We start from the raw sequence: 15,217 nt of genomic DNA, 5'->3' as shown, positions 1-15,217 counted from the left end.
GCAGCTTTTGGTTGTCCACGTCTAACACTGCAGCCCACTGCTCCAAGTGTGCTCTCTTGGATGCGCATTTACGCACGGCAAATACAGCTGATTTGGACACCTACCTATAATTTCCTGTTAATGTTAGACTTTACACTGCAGTGGAAATCAAAGCAACCCCAAACAAAACCAGTTTAAAGGAGAAACGCATGCATGCACATATATGTGCACCATCACCAAAGGAGCTATTTTGACGCACACAGCTCCCCAGCTACACCCTCCCACTAACAGCATAGTGGCTCTGGCCCTCCTTCCAACAGGCTTTTGACACGTTGTAACACTCTAGTTGTCAGTTTTCACAGTATCTTTATTTCTACGTGGAGCCTTGTTGCACTTACTCCCAGCACTCAGTAAACTGCGGGACAGTTGCTTGGGAGTGATAGAAATACTAACGGAGTCAGTAAACGACCGCTGTTTATGACAGGAGGGACACGGTGGCGTTGCTCTCCGCCTATAGGGGAGCAGGAACGCGTTCATTTATCATGAGTGGCAGCGTGCGAGATGACACGCAAAGCAGAGACGGCCCCCACTCCTCTTTTCTTCATCATAAAGCTGCAGCAAACGACTCTATATGATGATGATTGCACCGCTGTGCTATAGGTGCAGCCATTTTTGCTGTCATATTTTTTTTTTTTTTTTGGGGGGGGGCATTTTGTCTGTGCATACATATATTTACATAATATAAATAATCAGTTTGAAGTATTAGTAATTATAATCTTTGTTGCAACCCGACGATGAAGAACTTTTGGTTGAGATTTAAAGGGACTGATATGAGCTGGCAGGCAAATAAAATTAGCTGAATGTACGGATTCTTATTTCATGCAACTGCTTCTACTTAAAGTTAATTCAATTTGGGCTTATAAGTATAGTACAGTCAGTGATTCACAGAAATAAAAAGGGAAAACGACGCTTTATTTAAACAGCTACTAATTTTTCTACTTTAAAATCATTTAGCGACATTCCCTACTTTGCAGTAGAGCAGAAAGTCTGGAGAAATGTCGCAGAAATTGTTTAAAAAAAAAACTGACACTGGTAAAGAACTGGCAAGCAAACCAAGTTCCATATGATTCATTTCTCACTCTTGTCTGCTTTAAATACGTTTAAGACACATTTAAGGACCCCCCTCCGTCTTTGTGGGCTTTTTATTACAAGAGGGATAAAGTGCACATTTCCAGCTTTAATGGAATTTAATGACACTCCCTTCTTTGCCAGTGGAATAAACTTTTACAGTCATATCTTCAACTTTCAGCTAATGCACTCACAGTAACATATGGACAAATGTGCAAATGTCCCTCTGCCAATGCTGAAGTATGTGTGGAGTTACTTATCATGTTTACACATACACACAAATCTGTGCTGTTCAGAAATAACAGTCTCGTCCAAACAGTCTTTCTGAAATAAATCCCAGTTGTGGTTCTTTTCTCTTTTTCTTTCCTGTTATATCTATCACTGGTTAAGTCCACTGAGAGCAATGTGTAACCGGAGTCAAATTCCTTGTATGTGTGTGCATAACTTGGCCGATTAAGGCTGATTCTGATATCCCAACAAGTGTGATCTGATCTGATCTGCCACATCCCTGCCACCGATGCCTCCAAAAGGTGAATTTGGAATATTTTGGCACCAGTAAACTGCCACTAATACACACACAACTTGAGCTCCACAATGACACATTTCAGGGGTGGATGTGTTACCCCAAAAAGATGAGCTATTGCACCCTTTTCCGGCATTCTGTGTCTTCTCAGTGCTGCTCGGAGGTGAAGATCAGAGGGTGAAAACGAGGATTGTACCCACTTTGACTGTGTCAAACGCTAAAGCTCTCACGAGACTTTGCAGAATATCATAATTAATGTTTGGGGGCAGGTTTTGAAATGTAGACTCCGACGGCCTTCGGGGCACAGGGGGAATGTGAGGAATTTCTTATGCCTAGCATTTAGTCTGCAATAAGATCTGCAAATTGAGCTCCTGCTCCAGTCCCACACTTTGGGTTTCACTCTATTTTCGCTCTTTGCACAATAATTACAGCCTTATTCTGTTATAAACCCCTAAAAAGATATGAAGAAAACTCATATTGTTGCACTCAGTTCTGCTTTTTATGAACATACTACAATTTCAAATCTCCAGCTGAACTTTGGTGACATGTTTCTTTGCATACAGTAGCTTAATATTCCATTTAATGTGCAAGATTTTAAAAGTAATAATCATGAGAACTGAGAGGGTTATGACTCCTTGGAAATGTTGCATTAATTCGTTGTCTTTCTGCTTTTCCAAACTGGAACTGGGAGAGAGTGAGAGAAAAAAAAAGTCCTCCTCTATCATCTCTCCATAACTTTGTTCCTCTCGGTCTGCAGATCAAAGGCCTCTGAAAATGGTGTCCCGAAGATGTACATTGTTGAGATGACAGGGCGACAATGCGGAGAGAAAGCGTGGTCTATCAGACATGTCAGCCAGCAGAAAGGAGAGGGAGGAGAGGCAGAGAAAGGCCTGGGTGTCGATTTAATACCCCAACTGGAGGAATTTGAAGCTTTTAGCCGTGGCCAAGTCAGTTCCTCTTCAGCATTCTTCCAGCAAACAGCAGTGATCCATGCGCAAGGGGAAACATTTGATAAATATTTGCCCACTTACGTGCTTAAAAAAAAGAAAAAAAAGTGACATTGTGGCAGTGATTTTTTTTAAAAAGAAAAAATTTAAAACCCAGTGCGCATTTGTTAGAGAACTTTTACGCGTGCAACTTGAATTTAGAAACTCAAAGTGAGGAGCGTTAAATTGGAAGTTTTAAAAAGTGGCCTAAAAGGAGTCAGGGGACATTAGAGGCACAGAGAGAGAGAGGGAGAGTGAGGGACCTGTCTTTGGAGCGTCTTGGCGTTGCAACCTGCTGCTCCAACAAAGACTTAAATAGTTGAAAAGCATCCGAAGTGACTGGCGCTCAGACATTCACAGAATAAATATTTGGATTCATTTGAGAAATGAGGATTTGAACAAGGAGACAAAACCCGACAAAGGCACAAAAAAAAGAAAGAAAGAAAAAAAAAAAAAACAAGCATGAATGCCAGCATTGTCCCCGGCTTTGAAATTCTGATTCACCATATCATAACCCCTGCGAGGAAAAAAACATCAATATCCCCGCGGAAAGGACGCGTTTCTATGGAAAACCAAAGAATTTTTTTTTTTTTTTTTTTTTTTTTTTGCGCATAACAGATCTGGCGCAGGAGACGGAGAGGAGAATCAAAGGGATCAAAGGCTCGGCTGAGGAGGCTTTTTTTTTTTTTTTTGCGTGAAGAAAAGATAGACGATGTTGACTTTTTAGTGCTGGCAAGGTTCTGGAGACACGTTTTTCCGCACCAAAAAGTAGCCAAAATCGCGTCACAATTACATTTCTTCTTTTAAATCAAAGTGCCGCGTTGATTATTTCTGAGTTAAATTGTGAATTTCAATGCGTTGAAACGGACGCATTTCCTTCACCAATTATTCATCTGAAGAAAAAATAATAAGAGTCAAATATTTTATGACAAATACATCAAAATTGCGCAAAAGTCCGATCACTTTTTTGTTTCTTTATTGTTGTTGTTGTTTTTATTAAAATATATATACTTATATAATGCGAGGGAATTATTTTCCCTTTTCTATACTCAAACTCAGTGGTTTGAAAATAACTGCAGCACACCTGGTATCGAAATAAAGTCATTTTAAACTTCCCACAGTTGTATTTTCCCCTGCCTATAAAAACCCGACAGGACCCGGGGAAGCCTGAAATGTCTCAATTGTAAAGCCCACGCACATTTGATCCATACGCCCTTTCAGGTACTCTGACACGCAGGCGGTGTGGGGAAAAAACACTAAAATAAACAGGACTAACAGGAGACTAGTCCCTTTGTTGTGCCAAAGGCAGCTGCCCAGCCCTCTATTATCGCGGAGCAGACTGACCGCATCCTTCCCGCTGCCCCCTCACCAACCCACTGCACAAAAAGAGAGGGATGTTCTGCTTGCATGGGTAACACTGTCGTTCCAGCCCTTAGCAGTCCTCTTGCACTCTATTGAAAAGAGTGGGAGTAGTGGACACAGCCTGATCTGCCGAGTACAAAGGCTTTCCGTAGAGTCCCATTGGAGTGAAAGGAATGAAGGGGCTGGAGATTTCTGAAAGAGGGTCGGAAGATTTAGAGAAAGAACGGAAGTTTTGTTGTTGTGCTTGATTTCCCCTCCTAACTAGGGATGGAGTGGATGGACAAACCCTCTTAAAGTCAGTTTACTCACCTTTTAATCAGCAGAAACCAGCTGGTTCACCTGTTCAGCCTGGCACACATACAAAGGATCACATTTTAATGCTTATTTTTATACATAAGTAGTTAATAAAAAAGAAAAAAAAGATTGGTTTGGGGTCATTTGTACTAGGAAACTATGAAAACATATCTCTCTATATATTTTTTAATATGTTATGCTATCAATTACTTTGAACAAAATCTAATTCATCTTAATTTTTCCAACCTGAATATATAATCCAATATTTTTTTCCTTTCCTTATTTTCCCATGGCTCATAACTCACACCGCTGTATATTAATGCTCCAGCTCTTCTAACAAACACAGATTAGTATAAACACCGACATTTTAATTACCAGCAACAAGGCATTATTGGATACAATTAGAAGAATTACATATTAACCGTGATGCCTGGCAGAAAGTGGAACGTGTTGGCCGCCGTGCCCTCGGGGGAATCCCATGCTGGCAGGGTTTATGTGGACACACGTGCACTTTCAACAAGGATTGAATGTGACCCTGTTGTTTCAAAATGGCCTCCTGATTTATACCCATCAAGGTTTAGGGGACCTGTCATGTCTGCTGAAATAGAGGTGTTGACAGCCGCACTTGACAGCTCCGGGCTCATACTGTTTCAATGCTGGTGTCATGGCGTTGCTGTCTTATGTGCTGTGCTGCTGGCTCGCCGCGTCAAGGAGAGCAGTGGCACGTGGAGCGGTCAGTTGTGCGTTATTTGCGTGGAAGTTTCACAAACAAAACAGTTGTTGCTTTGCAGGCCGTGTTAGGAACAGTTGAGGGACCAGACTAGTCACTTTGGAGTCAATTTGCTCCTTGTTCAAAGAGTGGTAATGAAAAGCAGGCCTAGTCATTTGCCATTTCATACTGCACAATTCAGAGCCCACTACAAATTGAAGGGTACAAACACATGAAGAAACGCTGGTTTAACACAGTGCCACAGGACTGAAACCCTCTGAGATATTCACGCAGCCTGAGAATCCTCTTTGAAGGCACATTCCATAGGTCACAGAGCACAGACTCCGCACAGTCGCGCCGTTTCATCCTCATCAACATTTGTGCGGGCCGCTCAGCCTCCCTGAGGCCAAAAGAAACGCACTCGGGATTTCTCAGTCTATAGTTAGCAAAAGGCCAGCTCCTCTGGCTCCACTGAGCAGGGACACAACTGACATCAGCGCAGCCGGCTCTCTGATTAGCTCAGCCGGTGAATAAGAAATAAGATAGAAAAATCAGAGAGCTCCGCAGCCTGATTATGTTTAAACTCAATGCTGTAGCTGAACTGTAACTGAGATCCATTGATGGCGTACTTAAACTACACACAGCAGGTCTCACACGCATTGTGTAAATAAAGGGGACCCTATGTTTTGCTACCAGGTTATTCCAGACTCAAGCGTGTGCTATTTTAACTCCGTGTGCACACTGTGACGGTGCACAGCCTCTTGTGTTATAATTACATCATCTTGAGCCTTGTCATTCAGACACTAGCATGTGAAGCATGTAAACCCCATGGCCGGCTATATATCAGCCTGCTTTGTTTGACATTTATACACAGCAATGGGTCTTGTGTAATTATGAGCTTACTGTTCTGTCAAATATTTAATACCTTGTAAAACAGCGAGCTATTTATAATGTACAGTGAATGCTGCAATGCTATCTGGGAGCGCGGAGGAGGCAGAGGGTAGAATACAAGGCTTGACATCTGCCCAGTAAACGGGATTGCCATCGTGAGTGTGTGCATGTTTAAGCTGCCAGCAGATGTCAATAACTTATCACACTTTGGTTTAGACTCGAAAAAGCACCTATGTACGCTCACTGCCCACTTTCAAAAACATTAGGTACACTAGTGAAAATGAATGCATTGTGAACACAATTCAACAGTACTATAACCCACAGCCTCAACATGAAATCACTGTTAAACAAATGTTGAATGCCGTAATCTCCATGAAGCTAAGATTTATTGCAGGACCATTATATTAGAATGCATTTGGTTCAGTGTACCTAATGAACTGGCAGGTGAGTGTACTATGGAAAGACCCGGACCTTTGCAGAAATACAGCATGCGCGGTTCCTTCGGAGCTTTACATCATCAAGGATCATTTTAAAACTATATCTGATTCCAGTGGAATAATACTTTATACAACAATCGGGTTGTTTTGCAGTATATTTTATGAGCCTATCATGTGGGTTAATGTGCTTTTTTTAAAATTTGTTAAATATATGCGAGCAGGAATTTCCTGTGCAGACACCCTGTTAAAAGTCCACTGTTTATCATGTAAGTAGTGTAAAAATACAAAGCTGAACGTAGCTGGAAAAGTACCTCACTATTGTGCAGTGTCCAGTGTATAAAGATTTGGTATCTTTTTACCTTTTTTATTATTTTTTTTGTTTGTTTTAAAGTCGCCCCTTTTTTTTTTTTACTTATTCCAAAAGTTTCAATACACACACGTTGGTTTCTAAAGAATCGAAATCGTTTCACAAAATGTTTTTCCAGTTTAACAAAAAGGTCTCAAATGCGATGGTGATATATCATGTGTGTTTTGTAAAGCATTTAAATAGTGAGGCACCGGCTTGTCACTGCCACTTAAAAGGCAACAGTTCAGATGGAAATGCTTTACTTTTCACTCCACCATATTTATTTGATAGCTATAATAATGAGCTATTGACATTACACATTACAAAATTTCCATTGAAAGTGTAAGACAACATGCTCGTGAAATATGATAAAACTGCTCAACACTATGTAAAATAACCTCCACCTAAAATGACTACAGCAGTAAAATACCACCAATACCAACACTTATATTATACTATAATATAATTCATGTATTAATGAATTATATTATAGTGTAACACTCACAGTGGGTATTTTTCTGCCGTGCATAATTTTCCTTTTGACACATTTCAGTACACATTGTAGCTAATACTCGCAGTTAATGCAAGACATTTTTGAGTTAGTCTAAATACAAGGAGTCACACCAGAGCCTGTCAAAATAGCACTCACCATAGCCTTACAGTTTGTTGTCAAGACATTTTTCAAAAATTGGTGCAGCAGACATATTTTAGTCAGTGACTTAAAGTGTACTGAAGCAAATACATTTTATTACTTTTCACCTCTGAATTTGCAATTTAATGTCAAAGGCAAGTGGCATAAACGCTGGGTTTATCCCTTTGAAAGACTGCGGCCTAATGAACACTTTGAGGGCACAGAGAAAGTAATGTTGAACACATGGTGGTTGCTCAAAGCAATGTCCGGTTTGACTTGTCTGTTTCCCACCATGGGGAACCTGACGTGGGGGAATAGAGACTCCATGCATGGTTGCCATGCATTGGACCTTACGTTTCGCACATGTAGGTAAACAATCTCGCCTTGTCTACCAAGAGGCCTGCGTTTATACATGGGTGCAAAACATGTGTTGCAGCCAAAGTCGCATCAAAGGTCACTAAGCTATGCTTTGAACACTTCAAAGCTGGGGGATGAGACTGTAGCTTTTAAGTTTTATGGCAGGTGTAAGCAGGGGTTGCTGAGCAGCCCAGGGTGGTCTGCTCCCTGGTCTGCAAGAAGCTGCTGGTGGTTAGCATGGTAGAGGTTGTGGTGGTGTAGAGAGAGACAAGGAGTCGGGGGCAGGGATATACGCTACCAAACAGGCTGTGTCCAAAATGTCTTCATGCAGTACGCCACATTTAGAGTCCTTGGATCTGAAAGGGTTTCTGGGAGCAGACTGGACACAGGCAGACGTCCACTTCAAGGGTCTCTGGTTTCAGAGGACCTCAGCAGGGTACATCTGAGGCCTGCCTTAGTCCCATTTGGAAACAGATACATTGGCAGAGAGGAGCGAAGGGGCCAAAGCCTGATGACCATACCACAGAGTGACCACCACACTGCACCCTCCCCTGACAGACCAGAAACAGACCCTGTAGCAAGTTCAAAGGATCCAAAGGGGTCTTGCCAAAGTTCATTTTCTGGAGTTCATTCATCTCAGCACCTGATGTGGTTCACTGCTTCTTGTTTCGTCAGGCATTTCAGTCTGAATGCGAGACTTCAAAGGTGGCACGATTATTAAGAGTTCTTACCCAAAATGAGTCATTTGGCTACAATTCGTGCAGTTAGCCGTTTTTAAAGTGCTATAAAGTTTACACCCACTGAGGAGCATACAATTTGCTGTTAATAATGAACAAGAACCTATTTCCTAGCCTTTTCTGAGTCAATTGTGCCATCTTTGCCTCATCACGTAAATCTGTTGTGCGATGAGAAGAAAAAAAAAAGATTATTGTGACAATTTCGGATGGCAGCGTGGTTATGATTTTTTTCAGACTTTGTTGATTTAGGTCTCAATCCCAACGAAATGGATATTGCTAAATTTTCTAGAATGACTCCACTAACAAATCTGCTTGCGTCTCTTGCCTCAAGCTGCACAAGTCCACGTTCTGCAACAGAGCTCTAAATTCACGCAGTTGGGAGTGCTTTAATACAGCACATTATGAACATTGAAATCAACACAAAGTGGCTTAATAACTCCTCCGGTGACAGAGTCTGCTAAATTGATCATTTTGAATGCTTTACAATATCCATAATTATGCGAGTGGAATAGAAGGTGCTGCGCGTCTGGTTGATGATCCTGGCATGACAGGTCTATAACAGCCCTCTCTCCTTGAGATAGTTGGAGGCCCACATGCACATTGAGAAAAGCCATTACAAGCCCAGGGTGAAGCAGGTGTGTTTGCGGCACTTCACAGATGGCTGGAAGCGTTGTTAATGAGAGAATAGTAAACACCAGCAAACTTTTATCTTTGATGTGAGATTGTTTTACCAAGTGCGCAGCTCCAACTTGTCAAAGAGGCGGAATGCGAGGTCAGTTCGCACATATGATTTGATTGACCCCTGCTAATAAGGTCCTGCCAAGATGCTTTAGTGTGCGGTTTATGGGCTCACTGACGTACATTCGACTAGAGGTATTTACAGTCTTCAGATCACCGACCCACCACCCCTTTTTAGCTGCACAACACATGGCACAAATGTTGCAAGTATAAAGCAGATATCTTACCGGCTCTTTATTAACTGCTTCCTCTTAAAACGGGAACATTTTGCAACACCCAGAGAAACATTATCCTCCCAGAATGTGAGACTTCTTCCTGTTTCATTGTTGCACTGAGATGCCAAAGTGGGATGATTAAAAGTGTATTACCTAGGCTTCCTTGAATGAGCCATGCTAAATTAGTTGTTCTCTGCGCTGTGATAAATTGAACTTCCGAAGACACGTTCAACTTGCTTTGTTTTTCTGTCTCCAGTCATCACCTATTATTAAAGACAAATTTTCAATATCTCTCTGGGAGTCCAATTAAGGATTTACATTGTGACAGTATTTTTCACTTTAATTACTATACGTGCTGCAGGCTTTGACGTACTGTACTTCCTTATTTATCAAACAACACGGAGGAGCCGAATTCATCAAGTAAATAGATAGTTAGGATTCTGTAATTGCAGCTTCTTTTTCAGATGAAGGGAAAAGCTAGAGACCTGAAATCTGATGAACAACAGAATAATATCTTTGCTGGAAAATGGCTACGCAGCATAAAGGAAGTAAAATGTTAAGAATATTTTGGCTCAGATGATATATGGCGATACATATGCTATTAGTTGATCACATGTGGATGGAAAAGGAATGAAAAGAAGAGGATTAAGATATTATTGGAATTCTTAAATGCAGTAATTCAACAATTATTGTAATTTCACACCACAGGTTTCTGAATCACGGTAAGTTGTGGGGCTTTGGAGAAGACGTATGGGCAGTGTTATAAATTTCATTTTGCCTCATATTGGGAAAACGGCTGGAACCCCTACATAACTAAGTGTGATAAAACACGAGTGGACGCCGCTCGCCGTGATGCTGTGTGGCCTCTGCACTCGACTGGTACACAGTGTTCGACATTCTGGGATTCACTCTTAATATTTAAAACCCTAAATGCCTCATTGTCGGAGACGACCATGAAGCTAAGTGGCTTCAAATTGAAATTTCCTGTGGGTTTGCAGCCTGCATATGGAGCCAATAAAAGTCCTGTGGCCCCGAATAAATGTTAATTTTTCTTTTTGTGGGTCTGCAGGGTAAGAGGGATGATGACAGTATCTCGACTAAACATGCAGATATTCTTTAAATAATCATCTCATTGTTTTAGAAAGAATGTAATAAAAATAGTATGGCAGTCCTCTTTGGGTGATGGTTCCCTAGAAGCGGGGCCCGCAGTAGTTTGAGGCTACCCATGGAATCCTGCTTAATGCCCAATTTTCATTCTGCATCTATACCAGCTCCTTTGTGTGACCCTGCAAATATCCTCTGGGCCTCTTCATTAGTCTATGGGGCCTGTGTGCAAAGGCTCTCCAGTTAATTTGCCCTTGCAGGACTGTTTCCCCTACTGGAGATCGGCTAGAGAAAAAAAAAAAAAAAAAGCTTGCCTCAGTCACTCAGAGATTCATAGAGGCACGCGTGATGCAAATATATATAGCCGGTTTCTGTTTCTCCATTTTTTTTTTTTTAACACGATCTCCTCATCCATTTTAAGTGCTTCAGCAAATCTCTCACACCACTCATTGGCTTGTTTATTGCCAGCTTTCTGGGCTGATCTTGTCATGAGCCGGTGATGCGAGCACGGCGGTGTTTTTTCTTCTCTCTTTTTTTCTTTTTTCTGCATTGTTTGGCCGACCACTTGCTGCTACAATTGACCTGCAAGTGGAGCTGATGACCAAGATGACTAACCCCTGGGGAGCACAAGTCAGGGAAATCATGCGAGAGATGGAGAGAGACAGAGAGGGAGAGCAAGAGACCAAGACCAAGTCGCGCAACACGATCGCACGCAAACACACACTGCACTGCACGTTTCCGCTGTGCTCTCACTGTGGCTGGGCTTTTTGGTTGAGGCGTTTGCGTCGAGGAGAGATGCCACATTTATGCAGCACGAGGCCGTCATTTCTTTTTGGGCTCGGGAGCTCCTAGTGAGATGCTGGCATGATGCGCCCAGCTCTGACAGGTGCTGCCATCCTGACAGCGCGGCTCGGCCACCAACCAGACAAGAGTTGTCTGCTCAAGCCACGGAAGGCCCAGACCCGTGCTGGGAGCGTGATCCCAACTTGGCACTGTCCACAGCACCAATCACTGGAGCTGATTTAATTGTGTCACTCTTGGGGAAAAATAAGTTGGTAGTGAAAGGCATGGCCGCTCCACCACGTTCCCGCTCAGAGTTTGAAACCGTGAGCACAACACTTGTTTTAATAATTTCAGCCTCCAGCTTTTTCTTTTCTCAAATTGCCAAGACAGGGTGTGTACACGAATGGCTGGTTGAAACTGGGTGAGCTTGCTGAGGAGACAAACGCTCACTATAAAACATTTGGAAACATGTCTTCCTCCTCTGCAGGATTGTGAAGCTGCACATGGAAAACATTAAGCTTTTTACAGACTGAATAAGGATGGGCCAATAAATGTCAGGAATTTCTAAAAGCAGGACCAAATCGAACAGGGTGGGACTTTATCACTCGCCTCCGATCCAGCATTGCATTCAATAAGAGAACACGCATTACTCACAACATCCCACCTTGCAGTTTGCAGTCTGCTCTGTAATTAGCTCAGGCAAGGTATTGTTTCCATGACAGTGTGAGCAAGCAAGAGGCAGACAAAACATAGACATGGAAATAAGGAGAGAATGAAGAAAATATAGACCAGGTGGAAATTTTGGACACATCTGTAAAACAGTAATGAGACATTCACAGTTGCTGATTCTCAGCGCGGCGCCTCTCCACACTGAACGCAGAGCAATGAAGTTAAAGCTGCAGAAAGAAAGGGGGGAAAAAAGTGCCTTTAAATGGGATGAGATTAACGTAGTCTCACGGTTCCGTGGAGAGATCAGGTGACACTGTGAGAAAGACACATTAAAAAAAAAACATGTTGACGAGATTGAATGTGTCAGCTTTAATTTGGGGGACTTTGGCTAAGCTCAGGCTGCAGACGATCTGGTGGACGGTGTCCAAATCTGTCTCCTTGGAAGAGTCACTGGGCCATTAGACTTTGTCCAGACAATCCAAGGAGGGCAATCTACTGTACACCATCGGACGGGATCAAGTCTGATTGGTTGCAAGGGTGGAAACTGTTTTCTTTTATAATCAGATGTTAAATATCTGCATTTGCAAAAGTTGTCTGGCTGTTGTTGGTCAGACTGGATAATCTTTTGATCTCAACACCAAACTACAAACTTTTGCTCTTTTTATTATTTTGTTTTAACCTTGCAAACTGAAGATAAGTTAATTACGGTTATTCAAGCATCCTCTGGTTCTTTGCAGAAAGATCACCTCCTCCTCCTCCTCCTTCCTGTCCTATTTACCCATTCAGACAAAGACATACTCTTCCAGTTTACTTCTTCCAGTTTAACTTTGAAGAGTTTAGATCATAAAGTTGTACTCGTGAAGTGACCATTTTTCTGCTCATCCCTCAGCTCCGAGATTTACAGGGGGTAGAATCGTCAGAGTGAAATCATAGGTCTACAGATGTTTTCAAGATGTTTTTTCTGTCAGTTGCAGATTATCCCCTGTAGCAAAATCTCATTAAAGTGCAATTTACAGAGCTGCACTGATGTTGCCATCAACCAAAATTAAAGGCATTAATTTTTCAAAAGAAGTTCACCGAAGTCCTCACAATAAATGATGTAGCACTCCGTAAGAATGATTCTGCCAAAGTATTATTTTGGAGGAAGAAATTAACTCACATTAACGGAGCGAGGGGATTGGACATAGGCTGCAAAAAAAAGATGTGCAAATGTGGCCATTTAGTCAGAGCGTGTCGGTACGGAGACATGCATATTAAGGCTACCATGCTGGGACAGATGAGGGAAGAGGGAAATATGAAACCCTGATGGAGGTTATGACACAGACACATAGAGAGACGTGTACACTGGAGGGCTAAAGCGCCCACTCCTCTGTGCTCAATGATGTTGAATGCACTGAAAACAGCCAAAACTTACATGCATTTTGGTTGAGGAAAACTTTATCCCTCTTGAGTGTTTTAAAATTATGTCATGTTTAGTCTCAGATGGAAAATAGCTGTTGTACTGGTGCCATTTGAAATCAGTTTTCTCTCTTTTTTTTAATGATTTCCACATTCAAAATGATGATTAAATTAAATTTAAAAAAAGAGCAAATTAAGTAAATAAATGCATGAATAAATAAGTAACCTTTTTTATAAATGGATACACTTTTGCATTTTTCTTTTTTACAATTAAACCACTCTCTGTGAGATGTTAAAAGCCGGCTGTTTCCTCCCTCGTTCTTATTAATGTGAGTTTAATTTTATTAAGAATTAATAAATAATGAGCCCGTATGAATTTTAAAAGATTGAAAATCTACTTTAATCTAATTCCACGCACTTCATTTAAAAAATATATATTTTAATAATAAAAAAAAAAACGATTGCATTAAACTTATTTGTAATTTCCAAGGAGTCAGAGACTTGCAAAAATTGTAGAAGCTTGAAATTCTCCCTGAAAAAAATGTTACTATGGCAGTCAGTGTCTACACATTTAACATGTCAAATATTTGGACACATATCATTTTTGTACACTTAAAACATCCCTAAAACTGCGTTTTTATTTCATAATAATAATAATAAATTTAACAATAATAATAATAATAATAACAATAATGTTTTATTACTATTTTAACGAACTTCTAAGCCATCGTTTACTTCAATGACTTCAAGGAAATTGCAATTACCCTGGCCGGATTTTAATATAACCTCATGTCCATTATCCATCATAACTGCTTACTAAATGGACATCGAACATGGGAAGTGCAGCTCCATCTTTTATATGTACATTAAAATTAATACCATGGAACGGTCTCTGCGCTGGGGGAAAGTGCGCGGCCAGTCCTGGGTGCCCTGCAACAGTCCTGGAAGCTGCAGGGATGTGATTTATAGAGATGGGGATGTTCTGCTGCAGACCACGTAGGGGACATAAAAAAAAAAAAAATAAAGTAGAGCATAATATTGTATAGTCCGGTGATTTATGTTGGTATTTATGTTTCGGAAACGGTGCAATTAACATTCACAGACTCGTGTTTTGCATAAAAGAAGCTCTGCATAAAGCCTAGGCCTGAGCCTGAGGTATTCTTTATTAAAGTAAGATTATTATTATTATTATTATTATTATTATTATTATTATACAATGTTGCACTTTTTTTCTTGAAAGTTGTGCCCTATACCAGACCTTTATTTTGAAGTCAAAGGTCTGTCTGGCCAAAACAATACAAGGCGGATATACGTTTAATTAAGTTAACTCGTGAAAAAAGATGTCACAGCATGCAGCAAGCAGCCTGCCCTGTGCACATAATGTAGGCTAAAGAGCAAAAATGCATGGCTTTCTTATAGCTGACGGTCTCCGAGGCACTTGTTTTTGTCCCCGGCTCACACCGTCGGGGCGTCATGCCAAAGCCTATCAACTAAATATCAAAGACGCAGAGTGTCGGATCTTTCCACTCTGCATTTTTACCTTATTTCCTCGACTCCCACCTGCTGTCGCGGGTTAAGTTATTTAAATGCAGCTTCTATTTGGGAGGCTGCACACACATGCACGCTCGAAATGCCATTGTCTTTCTTCTGCTTCATTTTTTCCCCTCCTTCTTCTTCTTCTTCTTCTTTCGTTTCATCCTCAAATGCGGAAATCATTTGCAAGGAAATTATAGGCCTCGCGAGGGCAGGTCTTTTGCATACTAATTTTGTTAGACTTACCTCCCGTGGTCAGTGTTCGATGTGACCATTAGTGAGAGCACTAGAATTTATTTTATTCCACTGAAGAGATTGTGTTTGGAGTAATGTGTGCGGGGGCACCTTATGCCAGCTTTATGACAAACGCCTGAGAAGTGTCTTTGTCTGCTTCGTG

Source organism: Chelon labrosus (assembly GCF_963514085.1).
Source record: "Chelon labrosus genome assembly, chromosome: 18".
In the NCBI taxonomy this organism is placed as follows: Eukaryota; Metazoa; Chordata; class Actinopteri; order Mugiliformes; family Mugilidae; genus Chelon; species Chelon labrosus.
Note: the sequence above shows the minus strand (reverse complement) of the source record.